This window comes from Gorilla gorilla, chromosome 8 (genome assembly GCF_029281585.2).
Source record: "Gorilla gorilla gorilla isolate KB3781 chromosome 8, NHGRI_mGorGor1-v2.1_pri, whole genome shotgun sequence".
Taxonomy (NCBI): domain Eukaryota; kingdom Metazoa; phylum Chordata; class Mammalia; order Primates; family Hominidae; genus Gorilla; species Gorilla gorilla.
In genome coordinates this window covers 34855052-34877492 of record NC_073232.2, presented here as the reverse complement: position 1 = coordinate 34877492, position 22441 = coordinate 34855052, and the positions used below count along the sequence as shown (strand labels likewise).

The 22441-nt window shown below is 40.3% G+C and overlaps 3 long non-coding RNA genes across 4 annotated transcripts in view; 1 reads left to right on the top strand and 2 right to left on the bottom strand.

Annotated features, from left to right (window-relative positions):
* Positions 1 to 4781: 4781 nt before the first annotated feature.
* On the bottom strand, positions 4782 to 12689 carry LOC129524893 (uncharacterized). Its single transcript, XR_008668847.2, has 3 exons — positions 12399 to 12689; positions 6607 to 6735; positions 4782 to 4862 (listed from the first exon to the last, which is right to left on the bottom strand). It is a non-coding gene; the product is annotated as an uncharacterized lncRNA (long non-coding RNA).
* LOC129524891 (uncharacterized) lies at positions 6653 to 12989 on the top strand. Its single transcript, XR_008668844.1, has 2 exons — positions 6653 to 6774; positions 12685 to 12989. It is a non-coding gene; the product is annotated as an uncharacterized lncRNA (long non-coding RNA).
* Positions 12990 to 13709: 720 nt separating this feature from the next.
* The window catches only part of LOC129524892 (uncharacterized), a 72736-nt gene continuing 64004 nt past the window's right edge, over positions 13710 to 22441 (bottom strand). For both annotated transcript variants that reach the window (XR_008668845.2, XR_010135165.1), the window contains exon 4: positions 13710 to 14516. This is a non-coding gene — a long non-coding RNA (uncharacterized lncRNA). The remainder of the gene's footprint in view (positions 14517 to 22441) is intronic.

Below are 22441 nucleotides of genomic sequence, written 5' to 3'. Positions count from 1 at the left end.
GAATCAAACCACAAAAACATGAAAACAAAGCATTAGAAAATAAACAGGTTTTCATTTTCATACTATAAAATCCAGAAAATTGATTTCATTGTATCCTAATCTGGTTATCACTGTGCCTCATTTATTCCTCCTGGTGACTGAGATAACTGTGCTCATTTGGAGGAGTGATGTTTTAGTTGGGTGTATGGTAGGCAGCAAACAAGGCAGCAAAGCAACTCTACACCATTGTCTTTATTGGTATTCCACAGGCAGGGCTGCTAGTGTGTCCTTAATTTCTTGCTTCACTGATTTACAAATGGTAACTGTATAGCTGGGAATGAACACAGTGGTAGACTAAGGAGGGGGAAAAAAGCCCCTAATCTCTTAAATGGCCAGCAGGCAAGTGTCCAGACGGCATTGTTATCTGAAACAGCAGAGTGACAATGGAAACATTGATGTTGCATGATAACGAATCACAAAGCTAGATGAGGCTACTAGGTCATTGGTGCTTAAATGTTTCATATTGTTTTCAAAGGTGCAACTTTTATTACTCAATTCTGCAATGGCACGTTTGCATAGAAAATACTAAGTAGCTTTTAGATACTATTACGTTAAGCATGACCAAATAGAAAAGGCCTTAAAGAGAAACAGTTACATCAATATTTCGGATAGAAAGAGATCTTCCTAGATGTCTGCATATTCACATTACACAACTAAGTCTATTTTTTCTCTTTGTTTAAAAAATAGTCACATTTATATAGCACTTAGGGCTTATAGAAGCTTTCATATATATTACCTGTTTTTTTTTTAAACACACACACATTTAATGAGGCCTTGTTCAGCACCACACACCGTACGGAGAACACACAAGCATTATCTCATCAAATCCTTACAAGAGCTCCACAGGGTGACTTTCAGGGTAGCCTTTTTACATAGATGGAAGAACAGAGGTTAAAGAGCTTAGGTAATTTCCCCATGGTTACTCTCCGCTTCTAGCGAGTGCTAAGAAAAGAGACAGCTCTTCCTTCTGCATTTGGTTATCCTGGTACAATATCTGAGTATTTCCAAGGATATTTTGGGAGCGTTTCTTGATAAGCTGATTTTTCCAGTATTAGATATCCTTTTATGTCTCCTTCTGTATTTTTCCTCCCCATCTTCCAATCTCTTATGGAAGCAACCACAAAGGGAAGGTTAGTTTGAACACACAGAGGGAGTACCCATTATCTCAATCAATTGAAAGGTTGAGAAGATGAGACAAAATTCAGACTATCGGGGTCTGACAAAGTATCTAAAATACCTTAGATTCTGAGGGATGCAGACTAATGAAGTTCTCCTCTAGTAGCATTGGGGTGTAAAGTCATACATCTTGCTTTTGCCAGGTAAAATAAGACAATTCATTCTTTTAAACAATTAATTGATTAATTAATTGTGACAGAGTCTGCTCTGTCACCCAGGCTGGAGTGCAGGGGCACGATCTCAGCTCACTGCAATCTCTGCCTCCTGGGTTCAAGAGATTCTTGTGCCTCAGCCTCCCGAGTAGCTGGGATTACAGGTATGTACCACCATGCCTGGCTAATTTTTATATTTTTAATAGAAACAGGATTTTACCATGTTGGCCAGGATGGTTTCAAACTTCTGGCCTCAGGTGATCCTCCCACCTTGGCCTCCCAAACTGCTGGGATTATAGGTGTGAGCCACTGTGCCTGGCTGGGAATTTCATTCTACCCTTTCACACCAGGAATTTAAGAAAGGAAAAGTCATTTTATTCCTCCTCCTCTTGATCTGTAGTCCTTAAAGCTCAGGCCCGAGTTTGAATCTTTAATCCTGGATACAGCCTTTATAGAGATGGGACTTAGGGAAGTTACTTACCTTTCCTGAACTTAAATTTTCTTGGTGTTACATTGGGGATCTAATAACAGTGATTTCTTCATGGTGTTGTAAAGAGAACTAAACTAGATTGTATCCAGGCACAATAGACACAGGTAATTTTAGCTATTGTTATTTAAAGAGAAGAATTGTGAAATGTTTGAGTGATTCTTAGTTTCAGATACCAGATGCTGCTACCAACTTTGGTTTTTACCCTCCATGACCTCTCCTTCCCCACCACTACCACATGGGCAGCCCTAGACATGGACACAGACTGAAGATCAAATCTGGGGGAGCTCTGAGACCCTTCTTGCATTGTATGCAGCTTGGCTGTGTACAAAGTGGTTCTCCAGGGCTCACAACAGCATCTCTTTCCCTTGCTTCTGGTACCTGGCCTGTATCTTTGGTTGTTTAGTGGATAATTCTTGGATGTTTCAAATTCACCTTGAATTTACCATCATAAATCCATCTCAGCACATTTTTCCCCTTCCTGCAAATTGCCCTACTCCCTGATTTTCCTATCCTCATTCTCTCTAACCTTTAGAATACCTTTTATTATATTTTTTTAGAGAGATGAGGTGTCGCTATATTGCCTAAGCTAGTTTTGAACTCCTGGCCTCAAGCGGACTTCCTGCCTCAGCTCTCTGAGTAGCTGAGATTACAGATGGGTGTACTTCAGAATTATTTCAATTCCCTCCTTTTGCTTAAATATGACAGTTACCAAAACAGAAGTGTTAGCTCTGTTGATGGTAGCCTCACCTGGTACCTCTATTTTCAACCCTTCGTAAAGTTTATACTTACTTGTAGGTTTGTTTGTTTGTTTGTTAAATCACTAAGGTTGTAGTGTAGGAATGTTCTTTCCCTGTAAGGCTATGAGCCCCATGAAGCCTGGATCACATCTGGTTTCTCAGTGACAGTATTCCTAGTACCTAGCACAATCTCTGGTAATGACTGGCACCCAACAAATACTGGTTGACTATTGATCTGTTCTGTGTGATACTTTCTTTTTGCTCCACTTCTATCTCACTGTTGCCAATGACACCTTCCCTAGTGAAAACATCAACGCCTCTCACTTGGACTTTGAAAGACCTTTTACTGTACGAATATTTGGGCCATCAGACACAGATTGAATCCTGGTTCTGCCACTTACCAGCTATGTAATCTTGGGAAATTTTTTGAGCCTCAATATTTCCATTTCTAAAGTAAAAATGATAAAATGTACCAATAGGATTGGAGGGTTACATGAATTAATCTATTTAAAGTGCTTTGGACGTGCCTAGCACATAGTAAATTCTCAAGGCATGTTGGCTAGAAGGAAATGCACAACGAGGAACATAAAGGACAACTTTCTCCCTGATTTGTAACATGTATTAGATTACCTGCTCTGGAACTCTATTCCCTTTAAATCTCCTTTAAATCTAAATGTCTGAATTTTATTCCCTCAGGCCTTTACTTTCTCTGTTTGAAACTAATGGCTAATCTGGTAAACTAATACATGTTGATGACTGATCTCTTAGCGGCTTAGTATGTCACCTCTCTGGTAGCATATTTCACATTAACAGATCCTCTAAAAGACTCCCTAAAAGTTATTCTAAAGATAAGACATTTGAGCACATGGCAGGAAGGCTGGTGGTTTCATCTCCTGCCAGGGTTCTCATGCAGTATCGTCTTTTTCTTCCCGTAGCTCTGCTTCTGGACTCCTTCCACTGGACTCAGCTTCATAAAAGCCTAAAAGGTCAAATCAACCTTTACAGGGGATGGAAGGAGGAGTTCTTGCCCGACACTCTCAGACCCTGAATGGATCCTTCTGTGGCTGATTCAACTCAAATCTGAGGTTTTCTGCCTTGTCCCTGTTGTAGTACCATCGTCCTTCTAGATATATGGAATGCATTCCTCTTTCTAATCTTGTTTCAAGAGACTGGCTCTCTTGCTCTGAATCCTAGAGTCCTTGCTGGTTTCTTGCTGTGATAGATTTTCCTGCATGCAAGCTCTCTCTGCTTACCTGATCCTAAATAGCATCCACTTTGGAATTACATGTGCTTCTTTTCTGTTAGCTGTGTAGAATCCCCCTTCCCCGCCACAGGGTGCCTTATGTCTGTTTTCCTAGGCTCTGGATTCCCAGCTCTCTCTGCTTGACTGACATCCCTCCTAGAACCTGTATCTGCAGCGTTTGTCCAATCCAGGAAATTATGTCTAGAAAACAGCACCTTCCAGCCTGCCTTCTTCACCCGGTGGAATTAGCTGATCTGTCTTAGGTGTGATCCCAAGATAAGAGAGATGGAGAAGAGATGTTGTGCAAGCCAGTCTTTTTGCTACTGATCAAATCATTCTATGCACAGTTATTTCTTCTACATGAGAGCTAACATCTTCAATTCCTTGAGCTAGGCATAACTAGAGAGGCAGTTAAAAGCACTTTGAGTGGTCAACAAAATAAAAACAAAAACAAAAGCACAACCACAAAAGAATTCTGTATGAAACATTATAATTTACCCTAAATTACCATAATTGTATTTATTATTAAAATGTTTTAATATGATTATAAAAGTTACTGCAGTTGATACAGACAGGAAGCAAGGAAATACTGGGTAGAAGAGGGTGGTTGCTGGCAAATAACCCATCCTCAAGCCTGGAAACTTGCAGCCCTAAATGGAAACAGGCATTCCTGTTTTTGAACCCAAATTTTGCCTTTTTGGCCCGCCATACCCCTGTATCCTGTACTCACATAAACCCCAAACAACAGGCTCTACCAGCAGATGAGGAGACAAGGAGATGAGCAAAAGAGCAGAGGAACAGAAAAGTGGCATGGCAAAGCACGAGAGAAGAGAAGGAGCATCTGAACATTGAGAGGAGTTCAGCTGAGGATGGTTGTAGAGGAGTTCGGCTGTGGGATGGTCAAACTCCAGGGGAAGAGCATCTGAACGTTGATAGGAGTTCAGCCGGGGATGGTTGGAGAGGAGTTCGGCTGTGGGATGGCCAAACTCCAGGGGAAGAGCATCTGAACGTTGATAGGAGTTCAGCTGGGGATGGTTGGAGAGGAGTTCGGCTGTGGGATGGCCAAACTCCAGGGGAAGAGCATCTTCCCACTCCATCCCCTTTCCAGCTCCCCATCCATCCCGCCAAAGCCACCTCCACCACTCAGTAAAATCCCTGCATTCACCATCCTTCAAGTCCATATGTGACCTGATTTTTCCTGGATGCCAGACAAGGACCCGAGTACCAAGAGGGCACTGAACTGGTTAACACTTAAAGTTTGCAGATGGCAGAGCTAAAGGAGCACAGTAACAGATCCACTGGGGCTTTGGGAGTCACAGACACCCATCCCTAGATGCTACCATGGTGCTGGAGCCCAAAAGTGTGCGCCTCGGTTCCTGCATCTGCCCGTCTGCCTGCTCCCCCTCTTGTAAGGGGTTTGAGAGTGTGGTGGCCTAACAGATGAGCCACACCCTGTTGCGTGTTCTGTGATGGAGGTCAGGGAACTCTCCCATTTCACAGTCTATCTGGCATGAAGTAGTTTTACTTACAACAGGATTTGTGAATCCTAGTCACATGGCATTCCTCTTCAGGCCTATTATAAAATTATCTGTAAAGCTCTCAAAAATAGTAACCTATTCCTTAATGTTAAAAAGCAAATATTTAATAGCACATTTATTATGAGATGTGATACATTTACATAATCGTAACTTTAAAGTGATAAATAATAATCGTTTTCTGAAGACTGTGAACTATTGGAGTTTGTTTATGGAAGCCTGGTCTCTTTTATAGCAGAGGATTAATGACTTATAGATCATCTACCACATTTAGGAGGTATCTGGAATTCTTCAGGAATTTTTCTACTGACTCAGTATGACACCTGGGACAAGGGAAATGAGTTGCATGAGGCCTCAGTTGCTTCGGATGATTGACAGGAAGGATTTCAGAACTGTATCATAAGAAGGGGAAACCCAAGCAGAATGTCACAGTGTCCCTGAGTTGAGTTGTCAGAGATTGGAGTACATGGAGGTTGAAAAGGCTAGAATTTTCCAGAAAAGGTCCTGGAGAGGAGGGAGCTACCCAGAAAAAAAGAAGAAAAAAAAAAAAAGCCCTTTAGGATGAAATTTCCAGGGAGTTGTAAACTGAACATTTCCAAGCAGCTGAGTCCTGACTAGCCAAGGTGAGAATGCTCATTGTTGAACACACACAGTACACAAAGGGCCATACCTTAGTAAGAGGACAAACTAGCTCTAGAGCAAAGGCTATTCTAGACCTGCCTCAATAATCTTTCTTTACTCTTAGATTCTGATTTTCATCAGAGTGGCAATATACTCAGTCACAGACCTATCTTTTTTCTTTCTTTTTTTTTTTTTTTTGGAGATGAGTCTCACCCTGTCACCCAGACTAGGGTGCAGTGGTGCGATCTTGTCTTACTGCAACCTCTATCTCCTGGGTTCAAGTGATTCTCCTGCCCCAGCCTCCTGAGTAGTTGGGATTACAGGTGCATGCCACCATGCCTGGCAAAGTTTTTTGTATCTTTAGTAGAGACGGGGTTTCACCATGTTGGCCAGGCTGGCCTCGAACACCTGACCTCATGATCCACCTGCCTCGGCCTCCCAAAGTGCTGGGATTACAGGCATGAGCCATTGCGCCTGGCCCTTTTTTTTTTTTTTTTTTTTAATCAGCTTTCTTTGCTACTCAGTTTGTTCATACAAAAGTTTTAGGTAACTGCAGTGTCTAAAGTCACTGTGAGGGGTTTCTGAAAAAGTTCTTTAAAGGGGAGCAACTCACCTGGCTTATATCTTTTTCTCATTTGTCTTCTTCTTCTTGCTTACTGGAATCCAAAAGTGATGTTGGATCAAGTGCAGCCGTCTTGTCACCATGAAGTAATAAGCTTGATAAGGCACTCACTGAGGATGACTAAGAAGAAATTCAAGAGGAAATCATTGTCTCTTGAAGGTATTGTAGAACCACTGTACTGGTCCTTAACTGCCTACTTTTAGGTTCCTTGTTAAGTAAATTGTTGAGAAAAGCTAGTCTCACACTCCTGGCCTCAAGTGATCCTTCAGCCTCAGCCTCCCAAAGTGCTGGGATTTCAGGTGTGAGACACTGCACCTGGCCTCAAGGTGTTTTTTAATTCTGAAGAAATAATCTTATGTAAATTTTCATTGTAATCCCCTCAATTTAGAGGCTAATTTAGGCTTCAGAACCAGACTACCTGTATTTGAAACCTGATTATACCAGTACTAGTTGTATAACTTTTAGCAAGTATGAATGTCTCTGTGTATTAGTTTCTCATTAGTAAAAAGGAGATAATTGGTAAAATAGAGTCACTGTGAGGATTAAATGATTTAATATCTACAAAGTATTGAAAACAGAACCAGGCACATAGAAAGTGATTAGGAAGTGTTAGCTATTATTATTATTATTATTATTATTATTATTATTATTACTTTGAGATGGAGTCTCACTCTGTTGCCCACACTGGAGTGCAGTGGCACGATCTTGGCTCACGGCAAGCTCCACCTCCAGGGTTCACGCTATTATTATTTTAAATAGATATATTTGATAAGTATTGACTCTCATATTGAGCCTTATTATCCACAAACAAATATGCTTTTCCTAATATTTAAATTTTCTTTTACAAGACTGAAGATTTTAAACATTTTCTTTCTTAAAGACTTAAAGGTTTCCTTTTTTTAGACACTCTCCCATTTAAATGCAAATGATTATATTTCAATAAAAATACATTTGTTCTTTCTATCTACAAATCAAATACTTTCTGGACATAAAAAGATAGCAATGTATGTTGACAAATTGAATAATTATGTTATCCCACTTCAATACATGTTTAAAACATAATTAGATATTGAGGTAAAAGAGAACATGATAAATCAGTAATCAACCTTTTAGTTTTGGCAGTTCGAGATATTTTTAGCAATCTCAGTGATTTATATTTTCAAATGATTTTGTTGCATAGCACTTTTTAAGCACAAAGTATTATTTTCCGGAAAGAAATGTAATGAAGAAAAACAGTGAGTTTTATTAAACTTGGTTACATTGGCTGCTTTTGTCCAATAAACAAACATAATCCAAATGGAAACATGTATGTATGCCAAGGGAAAGATACTATTAATAAAGATTGCATCCAAATGTCAAAACCATGTAGAATTTGTAGTTTTGTAAATGTGCTCCAAAATCCAAATGTCATAAACCTTCAAGTGACCTTTGTGTTCCAAGCCATAACCAAATGGCCAAATCTGGCTTGTGTTACCATGGAGACACACTCTGATGGAAAGACCTGTGATGAGGTTGAGCAGCGTGAATGATTAGGGGGCAGTGTTGTCATAAATAAGGATTCGCCTCAGCGTAGCACTCCCTGCACGAGATTAAGTGTGTGTGTGCTGCGTAGATAGCATTGTTTAAGAAAATACTTGATAGCAGCTAATGTCTATAAGTAATGAGCAAAGAAGAAATATCCTAATATTTTAATATTCTTCTTGGGGTTCTTCATATGAAAATGCCAGGGGGGGTGACAAAGATGTCAATTCAACTTAAGGACAAAAGTTAATCACCAGCGCAATTTATTTTATTATGCCTCACTATGCTTCTCAACAAACATTTGATGTTATAAAAAATACTACATAATACAATAAACAACGATCATAGAACTGTTCAGTCCAAGCACACTATATAGAAGAATTTTCTGTTATTCATACGAGCTGGTCATAAATTCAAATTAATTCAATTTTAGTCACAAATGTTTCGCCCGCTATAAGGATGGCATTGTTATGTGCAATGGGAATCCAAAGAGAGGAAAGATAACATACTCTGTTCTCAAGAGGTAATAAGTTCACAAATATTTAATTCTTTTTTTTTTTTTTTTTGAGATGGGGTCTCACTTTGTCACTCAGGCTGGAGTGCAGTGCTGTGATCTCGGCTCCCTGCAACCTCCACCTCCCAGGCTCAAGCGATCCTCTAACCTCAACCTCCTGAGTAGCTGAGACACAGGTGCACGCCACCACAGCCAGCTTTTTTTTTTTTGTATTTTAGTTAGAGATGGGGTTTTGCCATGTTTCCCGGGCTTGTCTTGAACTCCTGAGCTCAAGTGATTCTCTCGCCTTGGCCTCCCAAAGTGTTGGGATTACAGGTGTGAGCCCCTGTGCCTGGCCCGCAAATATTAAATTCTTATTTATGCTACAACTTGCTCATAACAGATATTCAAATTTAGGACCATAAGAAGTGAGTGGAGGAAAATATTAACATTTAAATGTGAGGAAAAGGTAAATCTTCAAGGAACAGAAAGCCCTTAAGATAAACAAAGAATAATACAAGAAATATGTAGCAAGAGTCTCACTAGAATAAGCAAGGCTTGGAGGAAGAAAAGCAAAGCATATGTGCCCATAGGGTCATTATTAGACAAATGTGGCTGGTACAGAGTAAAAAAGAACATAGAGGGAAATAAGAATGGGTCAAAATGACAGTCTAAGTACATATGCTTCCATCACCACAATTATCCCATGAAAACATTATGTTAGAACAAAGCAAAAAAAAAAAAAATCCATAATCATATGGGAAAACAAAAGTCTAATCAATTCACCAGAAATTTTGAAGAATCCTTGGTATAAAATCAATCAGGAGCAGCTCTATGGAGAAAAGTAACGGGGAAATCTTAGCTCATTAAACATGCTGTCCAGCCAGGATACGTTCCAGGGAGCTCCAGCCCCAGAGACAAAAAGCCCAAGGAACAGGAGAGAGCGTTATGGCAGTCTTCAGGATAATTATTGGACAATTGCATCTTGAACTGCAAGATGAATGGGTGGGTCTCTACAACTCAACACAGACAACAGAGCCATTTGCTCACAACCTGTGGGGGCTGAGCTCCAAGTACAGGTAGGGCCTTAGAAAGATACCAACATAGGGCAGAGACAGGCAGCCTAAACAAGCTACACCTAGAGGGAGGCAAAGTGTGCAAATGTTCTTGCCCTGTATGTTGAGATCACAATAATACTGTAAATTTTGAAGATTAAATGTATGTTAGAAAAGTATGTATGCCAGGAAACTAAAGATTGATCTTAGCATACATCTTTTTTGGTCACAAAGGTAAGGATTTAGAATGAACAACTTCCCAACAGAAGAAAAATAAATAGAACAAACAATGATCCATCAATGTAGCAAAAGGCAGAAAAGGAAACAAAAAGGAAACCAGAAAGTATGGAAAAAGAAAACATACAATAAAATGACATTAATATGTCTAAACATATCAGTGATAACAGTAGCATTAATTGATTGATAAGCTTTGCTAATAAAACACAGAGGTATTCCGGTATGTAAGTAGAGTCTAGCTATAGTTTCATTCAAGAGACACACCAGAAAATGTGACCAAAAATATACAATGAAAAGGGGTGGATAAAATATGTCAGACACTAACAGAAAGGCAAAAGTAGCAATAATAACACTGTACCAGACATAATTCAATGTAAAATATATGGGACAAACATTGATTTCTTTAATGGTGGAAAGCCAGTCAAGAATATATCCACTATAAATATGTCACTAACAACACACAAATAAGGCAAAAATCAATATAAAAAATAGACACATCCACAATTATGTTGGGAAACTTATGACATGTTTCAAGAAATGACAAAATAAAGAAAGGAAAAATGAAATAAGACTATAGAGAACTTGAGTAACACAATTAACAAGATTTATCTTTTAGATCTAAATAGAATTTTAAACCAATATATAAGAAATATTTTTTTCAGACACATAGAACATTAAAAAACAAAGTGAAATAGGCCACACATAAAATTGCAGTAAGTTCCTAAAAATAAATTTCCTACAGACTCATAATAGACTAAAATTCAATGCTATTAATAACAAAAAGATAATTAGGCAAGAGGATATGCACAAGAGGAAAAGATGAGAATTTTTAATGGCTGAAGAATAAATAAGGATGAGAAAATACATATCAACCCTTGAGATAATAAGAATAAAAGAAAATTTAGTGAACACAGAACAAATACAAATCAGTATATTTATTCAATTAAAAAATACAACATTTTGTAAAGCCTAATAAAAGCCTAATAAAATAGTCATAACTGATATACTTGATCAAGAATAAAAAAGGTAGTAAACAACATAGTTCATTGCAGTTTTGGTAGAATGTGCCCAAGAGTTCTTATCATAAAAATATGGAAAACATGTCTATAATGGTAAGGATTCCCCAGGGAAATGAAACTAACAGGACATATATAGTACTGAGATGGAATTGATTCATGAGACTGTGGAGGCTTGGGAAAACCAAAGTACGCAGTGTAGGCTGGCAGGGAAGAGTTTCTTTGGTATGAGTCCAAAAGAAGTCTGCTGACAGCCTTTCTTCTTCTTGGGGAGGTCAGTCTTTTACTATTAAATGTACTATTAAAGCTTCCAACTGATTGGATGGGACCCACCCACATTATGGATGATAATCAGATTTACTCAGTGAACTGATTTAAATATTAGTTTCATCTTAAAAATACCTCCACAAAACATCTAGAATAATGTTTGATCAAATATCTGGTTATCTTGACCTACCTAAATTGACACATAAAATAACCCAACACAAATTTACCCTGTGTCAACTTGGCACCCTTATGCAGCTCCTTAAACCATACTTACTTTCCAAATAAAGACAATAACAAGGTCATGCTTCCGCCTAAAATGATGCAACTGTGTACAACTGAAAATGCACTGACCCCTTCCCCAGAAGAGGATGCAAAATCCTTGGGTGATGTTTACTCTTCTCCTTGATAGCCTTTCTTATCTCCTTGACAACAAATACTATGATGTAAAGTTCGCATTTTAATACTATGAAATCAAGTCAATGAATCTTATATTGCATAAGAAGAGAATAAGAAAAGGAAGAAAACAGGCCAGGCACGGTGGCTCAAGCCTGTAATCCCAGCACTTTGGGAGGCCGAGGAGGGCAGATTATGAGGTCAGGAGATCGAGACCATCCTACCTAACATGGTGAAACCCCATCTCTACTAAAAATACAAAAAATTAGCCGGGTGTGGTGGCGGGCACCTGTAGTCCCAGCTACTCAGGAGGCTGAGGCAGGAGAATGGCATGAACCTGGGAGGCAGAGCTTGCAGTGAGCCGAAATCACGCCACTGCACTCCAGACTGGGTGACAGAGCAAGACTCCATCTCCAAAAAAAAAAGAAAGAAAAGGAAGAAAACAGATATTTGCAAACACACACACACAAGCACACACACAGAGTCACAAACACATTCATAACAAAATAAGGAAGAAATACTCTTGACAATTATAATGCTCATTTCTGTAACCGGTCGTGTTTATGTGGCTCGTATTTATAAATACCTTCTTCCACTACCCATTCTGTATTCCCTTTGCCTTTAGCTGTGCATTTGTTTTACCTGGTGGGGTAACCCAGGTCTTCATTCCTGAAGGATCTGGGCCATTAATAGTCCTGCCCGGATGGGGTTGCGGCTTTTCTTTAACTTTAATAACAGAGCTTGGTAATATTAAGAGATATGTTAAGCAGTCTCCTGTATTCCAGACACATTCTTCCTTACCTCTATTGTGGAGCAGCTGTCCAATTTCCCCTTGTAGTTTGGATCAATCAACCCAGCCAGCACAGTAACTTCCTTGCTTGCCCGTAGATTCAGAGGCATCAGGTGGCAGTCTTAACTTGCAGTTCTGTATAATCATTGTTGTGTCTCCTGGTGGAACCATTCCTTCCTTTGGAACAAAGACTTTTAGGACAACAGAACATAAGTCTTTGGGAAAAGAAAGGAAACATTTTGCTGGTAAGTTGCTAGAGATAATTGTAAGTGATGGCCCTTTCATTTCCATCCCTAGATTCCTGGACCTGTGAATCTTGGTTATGGGAGGAAAAGCATCACATACTGGACTTTGATGAAGAGAATGCACAGCCTTCCAGAGAAGGCAATACCTTGCCCCAGCCCTGCAAGGTATTCCTACCCATCTGGAACTGTGATGGAGTCTTCAAAATGCCATTGCATTGTTCTACCAAGCCAGTGGCTTCAGGATGATGGGTAATATAATAAGACCAGTAAAATCCATGACCAAGGGCCCATTGCTGCACTTCTTTCACTGTGAAGTGAGTTCCTTGTTCAGAATAAATCCTGTGCAGAATATCACGATGGTAGATAGACATTCTGTGAGCTCATAGGTAGTAGTTTGGCAGAAGCACTACATACAGGAAATGCAAATTTGCATCCAGAGCAAGTGTCTATTCCATTGATAACAAAATGCTGTCCCTTCCATGATGAAAATGGTCCATTATAATCAACTTTCCACCCATCTGACTGATCACCCTGGGAATGCTGCCATATTGGGGACTTAAGTGTTAATCTCTGCCACAGGCAGACTGGGTACTCAGCAACTGTAGCCAGCTCAACCTTGGTGAGTGGAAGTCCATGCTGCTGAGTCCATGCATCCTCCATCTCTGACCCCATCCCTGGCACCTCCATCCCTGGCACCACGGCCACTTTGTTCATGAGCCTACTGGGTGATGATAGGGGTGACTGGGGAAAGAGACTGGCTGTTATCTACAGAATAGGCCATCCTATCCAGTTGATTATTTAACTCCACCTCTGCTGAGGTCAGCCTTTTTGAGCATTCACATGGGACACAAATACCTTATGTATTTGTCTGTTCTGAGAGGTTTATCCTCTGACCTCTTCCTATGACTTCCTTGTTACCAATTTTCTAATAATAATCCTTTCAATTCCCTAATTATCCTGCCTAACTATTGGCCACAGTCTGTGAATTGGTATGTAATCTCACATTTGGTAATTTCTCCTTCTAAGCAAATTGAACAACAGTTACACTGCTCAGAATTGTCCCCACTGGGTGGATTTCCCTTCACCCTTTCCTTCAGGAATGTCCTAGAGAGGGGCTACAGTGCTGCAGCTGTCCACTTCCTGGAAGTATCTGTATATCATGAAAAACCATTTTAAAATTAAGCCTGAAATCTTTCATGTTTTTTCAACTGATTGCAGGGAACTCTTCATGAGGCCATAGACACTGGCTGGGAGAGAGAAGGTGGGTAGCAAGAGTGAACACTGTGGATGTTCGTGCCACTTTTTCATGTCATTTATGCACATGCCTTCAGGTCCTGATGAAGCCCAATCTTGAATATAACACCACTCCCATTCGATAATGGAATGTGGCTGTGCATGCCCAACATTATAGCATGTAAGAGACACACCTGAAAATAGGACCCCCAAAAGATAAAGAGATGGATAAAATGTATCAGTTGAGTCTGACAAAAAGAAAGGCAATTGTAGCAATAACACCAGAAAACACAAAATTCAATGTCAAATATATTATATGGGATACAAATGTAGGTTTCCCAATTCAGTGACAGCAGCTCCCACTATAAGTTCTTGCCTAGTGAGAGAGTGACCCCAGAACTCTTCAAGGTTGGTAGGGCTCTCCTCACACATTTATTTCTCACAGATACGGAAAAAAGTGTTCCAGGGTGGATGCGCAGATCTGAAATGATAAATTCACGCCAACTCTTCTTTCTCCATAAGCTTGTCAATCCCTTCCTCTAGAGTAACCAGGGTAGTTCTGGCATTTCAAGTTCGTTTACTGTGGGTAACCTTTTTGGTCCATGTTTCAGCCATCCAAGCAAACAAATGAGCTTCTTCTGACTCCCCAAGCTGCAACATTAAATGAAGAATCTCTGCTTAGTGGTCCCATATCAATACATTTGGCCTGATCCAATCTTATATTCTTCCACCATTATCCCACATCCTTAACGACCATTCCTACACATATTTCCCAGATTTGGCTGTATAACTTGGAAAAATCAAGTAGTCCTTTTTAAGTATAGTATATCTCTTCATAGGTCACATCTTGTGCCTTACCTTCAGGGGCCTGCTAGGACTTGAGTCTAGTATAAGTCCAGAAGCAAAGAGGAATGGTGGGATTGTGGATTTGTAGGGAAAAGAAAGAGCGATCAGACTGTTACTGTGTCTATGTAGAAAGGGAAGACATAAGAGACTCCATTTTGAAAAAGACCTGTACTTTAAACAATTGCTTTGCTGAGATGTTGTTAATTTGTAGCTTTGCCCCAGCCACTTTGACCCAACCACTTTGATCCAACCTGGAGCTCACAAAAACATGTGTTGTATGAAATCAAGGTTTAAGGGATCTAGGGCTGTGCAGGACGGGCCTCATTAACAAAATGTTTACAAGCAGTATACTTGGTAAAAGTCATCGCTATTCTCTAGTCTCAATAAACCAGGGGCACAATGCACTGTGGAAAGCCGCAAGGACCTCTGCCCTTGAAAGCTGGGTATTGTCCAAGGTTTCTCCCCATGTGATAGTCTGAAATATGGCCTCGTGGGATGAGAAAGACCTGACCGTCCCCCAGCCCGACACCCGTAAAGGGTCTGTGCTGAGGTGGATTAGTAAAAGAGGAAAGCCTATTGCAGTTGAGATAGAGGAAGGCCACTGTCTCCTGCCTGCCTCTGGGAACTAAATGTCTTAGTATAAAACCCGATTGTACATTCGTTCAATTCTGAGATAGGAGAAAAACTGCCCTATGGTGGGAGGTGAGACATGTTTACAGCAATGCTGCCTTGTTATTCTTTACTCCACTTAGATGTTTGGGTGGAGAGAAACATAAATCTGGCCTACGTGCACATCCAGGCATAGTACCTTCCCTTAAACTTAATTATGACATAGATTCTACTGCTCACATGTTTGTTGCTGACCTTCTCATTATCACCCTGCCCTCCTACTACATTCCTTTTTGCTAAAATAATGAAAATAATAATCAATAAAAGCTGAGGGAACTCAGAGACCAGTGCCGGTGCAGGTCCTTGGTATGCTGAGTGCTGGTCCCCTGGGCCCACTGTTGTTTCTCTATACTTTGTCTCTGTGTCTTATTTCTTTTCTCAGTCTCTCGTCCCACCTGACTAGAAATACCCGCAGGTGTGGAGGGGCAGGCCACCCCTTCATGTATTAGTTTGTTCTCACACTGCTATAAAGATACTACCTGAGACAGGGTAATTTTTGGAAGGAAAGAGGTTTAATTGACTCATAGTTCTGCATGGCTGGAGGGGCTTTAGGAAACTTACAATCATGGCAGAAGATGAAAGGGAAGCAAGGTCCGTCTTCGCAAGGTGACAGGAGAGAGAGAGAGCGCAGGGAAACTGCCACTTTAAAACCATCAGATCTCGTGAGAACTCCCTCACTGTCATGAGAATAGTATGGGGGAAACTGCCCCCATGAGCCAATCACCTCCCACCAGGTCCCTCCCTCGGCACATGCGGATTACAATTCGAGGTGAGATTTGGGTGGGAACACAGAGCCAAACCATATCAGGCTGGGCCCTGAGAAGAATCAGCATGGTCTTGAAAGATTGCCTTTAGGGAGGCCATTGTAGTTTCAAAACACACGATGAAACAAACAAATAATGATTGTAGAAAGGACAGATACATCCTGCTATAGTCAATAGAATATATACAGCAATGAGAATGGATATACCATTACTACATGCATGAGCATGGATGAATTGCCCAGGCATAATATTAAGCAAAAGGTGAGACACTAAAGAGTATATGCTTTTATGATTCCTTTTTATAAAGTTTAAAATAGGCAAAACAAATGCATAGTCGCAGAATTCAAGAGAGTGCTTCCCTTTGGGATGGGGAAGTTCCTGGGAAAGCTCTGATCCCACCTACTAAAATATACTCAAACATGTTTTCAGATAAGACCTTCATGGGGTGAGATCTATCCCTCTAAACCCTGAAGGCTTCCAAGTATCTCAGAATCAGTCTCGTTGGCATTCCTGTTTTCATTCTTGTCTTTCACAACAAAACCAACCATCATCCTGAGCATACCTACACGGGCAGCAGCTCCTTCCTCTGGTTCACCCCAAATCCTAAACGCCACACAGATTTCCTGTTCTCAGCTCCATGTCTTCAGATGTGGGCAGGCTGCTGGGCTTTCCTGCCTTCTGGTTCTCACCGAACTTTGCTCTTCCTCTTCCAATTCCTCAGTGCACTCATTTCCATTTGGCTGTTGGACTCACCCTTCCTCCAGCTGATGCTGCTCTCTGGCCTGGTTAAGACTTAACTGCCAATACCTCTCCCTCTCCCAGAACTGCATCCCCCTTTCTTCAGGGATCTGCCTCTCATTCCTAGTATTGTCTGGCTTATCCTTTGTTAAAAATAACTAGGGTTTTCCAGGAGGCAGAGGTTGCAGTGAGCCGAGATCATGCCACTGCACTCCAGCCTGGGTGATGGAGACAGACCGTCTCTCCAAAACAATAAATAAATAAATACTAGGGTTTTCATGCAATTTCTGCTAATTGTCAGTTAGGACAAAGGAATGAGGTATCCAGAGGAGGTGTGGAGGAGAGGAAAGGCAGAGGGAGAAAGAATGCAGAGAGGACTGAAAGTGAGGTCCAAGAAGTTTGTCATCAGAATAAAGAGGAATTCAGTTTTCTAGTTCCTCAGTGAAATGAAGGATTATAAACTATCCAAACTGGATGAATTGGCCGGGAATGGTGGCTCATGCCTATTATCCCAGCACTTTGGGAGGCCAAGACAGGCAGATCACCTGAGGTCAGGAGTTTGAGACCAGCCTGGCCAACATGGTGAAACCTGTCTCTACTAAAAATACAAAATATCAGCTGGGTATGGAGAAGCATCCCTATAATCCCAGCTTCTCGGGAGCCTGAGGCAGGAGAATCGCTTGAAACTGGGAGGCAACAGTTGCAGTGAGCTGTGATCTTGCCACTGCACTCCAGCCTGAGCAACAGAGACTCCATCTCAAAAACAAACAAACAAGCAAAACAATGACAACAACAAAAAACAGAGTGAATTACTACATGACATAGATTCCTTTAACCTTACTTAATAATATATATGTGATTCAAAATGATACAAGTTAGCATAAAAAAGCTCAAAATTTAGCTGTAAAAACTTAACTAAATTTGAAATGCATGAAATTACTTGTTACCGTGGGACCCAAGGGATTACACGTTAACTATTGCATTTTGATCAGTTTTGACCACCATCCCTGGTTCAAACAAGGTATCATAATAAGGCAGTTGTGGAATTTAATCCTTTGAGCAGAGCTGCTTGTTCCTCTAAAGAGAGAGTGATAAAAAAGATTCTTCCCCTCTCAGAATGATTTTGAGACCCATGGCAGAAACCAAAGGGAGAATGTGTTCCCCACTTCCTCAATCTAATCAGTGCATGCTCCAAGAAACGAATGAAAACATAAAAGATTTAGAGCAAAGAGCATCAAGGATCAAGCCAAGACTCCACAAAAATTAAGTGTAAAGAATCAAGGATTTCATGGAATTTTATATTTCCCTTTGTGTTCACTCTGGAGATAAGAGTGGTTTAGATTGTTATTAGAATTGTTGACATTTCAGTGATCATTTTCTAGGAAAATAACTTGTTCTGAAAGGCACATTCTATAGCACAGCAGTCCTCAACCTTTTTGGCACCAGGGACTGGGTTCATGGAAGACAATTTTTCCAGACAAGGGTGGGTGGTGGGGGGATGGTTTGGGGATGATCGAAGTGCATTACATTTATTGTACACTTTATTTCTATTATTATTACATTGTAGCATATAATACAATAATTATATAATTCACTGTAATGTAGAATCAGTGGGAACCCTGAACTTGTTTTCCTGCAACTAGACTATCCCATCTGGGGGTGATAGGGTCAGTGACAGATCATCAGGCATTAGATTCTCTTAAAGATTGTGCAAACTAAATCCCTTGCACACATGGTTCTCAACAGGGTTCACGCTCCTATGAGACTCTAATGCTGCTGCTGATCTGACAGGAGGTAGGGCTCAGGTGGTACTGTGAGTGATGGGAAGCATCTGTAAATACAGAGGAAGTTTTGCTCACTTGCCCACCCTAACCTCCTGCTGTGCAGCCTGGTTCCTAATATGCCACAGATCAGGACGGATCTGTGCCCTGGGGGTTGGGGAGCCCTGCCACAGCAGACACTTAAAATAGAAACTTTTCTTCATATATATCTATATATCTCTATTATTGGCTCTGGCTCATATTCTTATGTATTTATTTATTTTAGACACAGGGTCTCACTGTTGTCCGGGCTGGAGTGCAGTGGTGTGATCATGGCTCACTGCAACCTTGAGCTCCTGGGCTCAAGGGACTCTTATGCTTCAGCCTCCCGAGCAGCCAAGACTATAGGCATGAGCCTCCAAGCCTGGTCTACATATTCTAACTGGTTTAAAAAAAAATGTCGCACTTAACTAGTTACTTTGAAATGCCAGTTTACAATAATGGAATTTAATTTAGCATACAGTTATTTTAGCAGATACTGAGATAATAATATATGACCTGGGAGATGTCCCTAAAACTAAACATTCCTTCAGAGCAGTTAACTATTCTATTGAAAAGACTAATTTTTAAAAACGAAACTTGTGGCTAAGCAACACAAAGATTTAAACTCTATTGACTGTCTTAGTGTAAATTTTCACTTGCTCTTCATGTGGAATCACGAGAGTTTGTCAGATGGAGCTGAGACAGAAATAAAGGCTCATGTGGGAGGCTGAGGCTGCCAGTCAAAGGGCTCACTATTGACTCACTCCCACTGGGAGACTGGGATGCCAGGACCTTCCACAATTTGATTGTTCACTGGGTTCTAACACCAAACCCAAGTCCACTCTGTCCACCTTGGGGATCTCATTATTAGAACCATCTATCAGCTGCCTCACTTTGCCAACATTAACTAGAAATGTGATTTCAATTCTGTATATCAGAAATGCAATTAAAATACATTGATTTTATTAATGAGTTTCATATTTCACAAAAGATTTGATGGAAAACAGATTTTTTTGAGACATTTCAAGGACTTTTCATAAGATATAAGGCTTCCCCCAAATCTTTGAGATGTGTTTTTTATCCCCATTTTACAGTTGAGGAATTTAAAACTCGGGATATGATGATAGTTTGTATCTAACTCCAGATTTATTTATTTATTTATTTGTTTGTTTGTTTGTTTATTTATTTATTTATTTATTTATTTTTGAGACAGAGTCTCACTCTGTCACCCAGGCTGGAGTGCAGTGGCGCGATCTCGGCTCACTGCAAGCTCCGCCTCCTGGGTTCACGCCATTCTCCTGCCTCAGCCTCCCGAGTAGCTGGGACTACAGGCACCCGTCACCACGCCCAGCTAATTTTCTGTATTTTTATTAGAGACAGGGTTTCATCGTGTTAGCCAGGATCGTCTCGATCTCCTGACCTCGTGATCCGCCCACCTCGGCCTCCCAAAGTGCTGGCATTACAGGCGTGAGCCACCGCACCCGGCCAACTCCAGATTTATTTGACTCCAAAGTTTGTGTTCTTTCATTTATCCTTACTTTTCCTCAAAAGAAAGGATGCTAAAGCTATTGACTAAAAGAATGTTTAGAGATTAACAAATGCATTTCAACCCTGTATCCAATTCCTGTTACTATTACCAAAGATCTGAACAACCACAGAAACAGCTTATAACCTACCAAAACTCCAGAAGCAGTAAGTAGCATTAACCTCAAACAGGGAATCCGAACAACAAAATTCCTCTATAAAATATTTAATGGCATTTTAACTTAGCATATGAGTAGTAATTCTCCTGAGAATAAAGCTGTTGTCTTGGATGAATATCATACAGGATTTAACTTATTATATGAGTAGTAATTCTCATGAGAATAAAGCTGTTGTCTTGGATGAATATCATACAGGAGGTTGCTTATGAAACTGACACCTGGAATCCACTCCCACACTTACCCATGTTGTTCCCTTTTATGTTGATGTTACAGCCAGTTAAAAACATAATTCTATCTGGACAGGTAGGTATGGTTAATAACTAAGGTATTGTTAGCCATTAACATTTTGTTTCAAATTAGATAACCAGATTAACAAACTGGCCACTTGATAAGCCCCTCCTAGGAAGTAGAAGCTAGGACATGTTTGAGGAAAGAGTTCAGAAAATTAGCAGAACATTGAATAAGTTTGGGTGGAATTCTGCATTGAAAAATAATTCCTGATGTGAAGAAAGACTCCATCAACCTCCATTAAGATGCTCTTCAATTCTAACATTTTATAATAAAATAATGTTACAGACAGGTGAACATTTTTATAACCTCATTTTTTAAGGGTCAATTTTGCATAAAAAGAAAGTCAATCAATACCAGTTTCTGAAATTTCGAATATAGGAAATCATGCAAACAGAAACTCCCACCATAATCCCTTGACAATATCTCTTCTCAATGTACCTAAGATGGCCAAAGGGTACCGTGACCGTCGAGCACACTAAGCTCCACGCGCCCTCTAGTGCATCCCTCTGGAAATGCAGCTACTAGTCCTAAGCTTAGGTATTTTCTCTGTTAAGAAAACAATTTCCAGAGCAGCTGCATGCACATGTATACATATGTAACTAACCTGCACAATGTGCACATGTACCCTAAAACTTAAAGTATAATAAAAAAATAAATAAAATCTGTTTATCCTGCATAGCCAACTCACACTGAGGTGTTTCTCCAGGGTTCACATAAATTCGTTAAGTTAACTTATTTATTTCCCATCTATTCTCAAAGTTGACTTACAAGAACTCATAAAATATGACAAAATTGAAAACATTAGACTGCATTGGATGAGACAAGATAACAAGGGTGAGGCAAACTGATCAAGAAATTAAATCAAAATACATGTAAAATAACAACTGACCATCCTCCCATCGATGATATATTTAGCTGTATATTAATCAGGATGCACCAGGTTCTACTATGGTAAAGACAGCTCCCAAATCTCAGGAGTTTTTGACAACAGTGCTTTAATTTCTCTTTTGTTACAGATCTCAGGCTTATTTTTGGTTTCTAAGCGAATGGAGCAGCCATTGTCACTCACACTGCCTGCCACCATGGCAGAGGGGAAGAGCTTTGAAAAATCTTGTATTAGCAATTAAATGCTCTGATCACATCAATTCTACTCACTCTCATTGGCCAGAACTCGCCTCATGTCTCTACCCACAAGAGAGGGGAAAAGTCAGGTCTTCCATGTGTAAGGAGAGGAGGCAGAAATTTGTGGACAGCTGAAAGCCCACTACAGCGTTCCCAGGCAGGGTCAAAAAGGAAACCAGAACAGATCTGACTCAGAGTGTTCATGAAATTAAAAGCAAATACAACAGCTCAGTAAAATTACAAGTCTTTTTGATTCTAGGGTCAGACAAGAATTTCTCCAGGATTCCTCATAGGACAAGGTATAACATAAATCATGTCATCATAATGCATTTGTGGCCTTCTCTTTTAAGGCTCTTGTATAGGTTTATGACATTACAATAATCTACAGTTTGTCTAAACAAACTCTGGAAGAGTCGAATTATAGGTATCTTCCTCTTTGCTAAACTTCTGCATCAGGGACATATGTAAGCATTCCACCTTGCACACTGTGTTTAGTTATTTGAAGGGCAGTGAACACTAGGTTGTGTTCTCGAGGAAGCTTCTGGACAAGAGCTGGTTCTTTGCTTATAGGTGAGAACCAACTCACCTTCCTTCTCCCTTCCCTTCCCTTCCCTTCCCTTCCCTTCCCTTCCCTTCCCTTC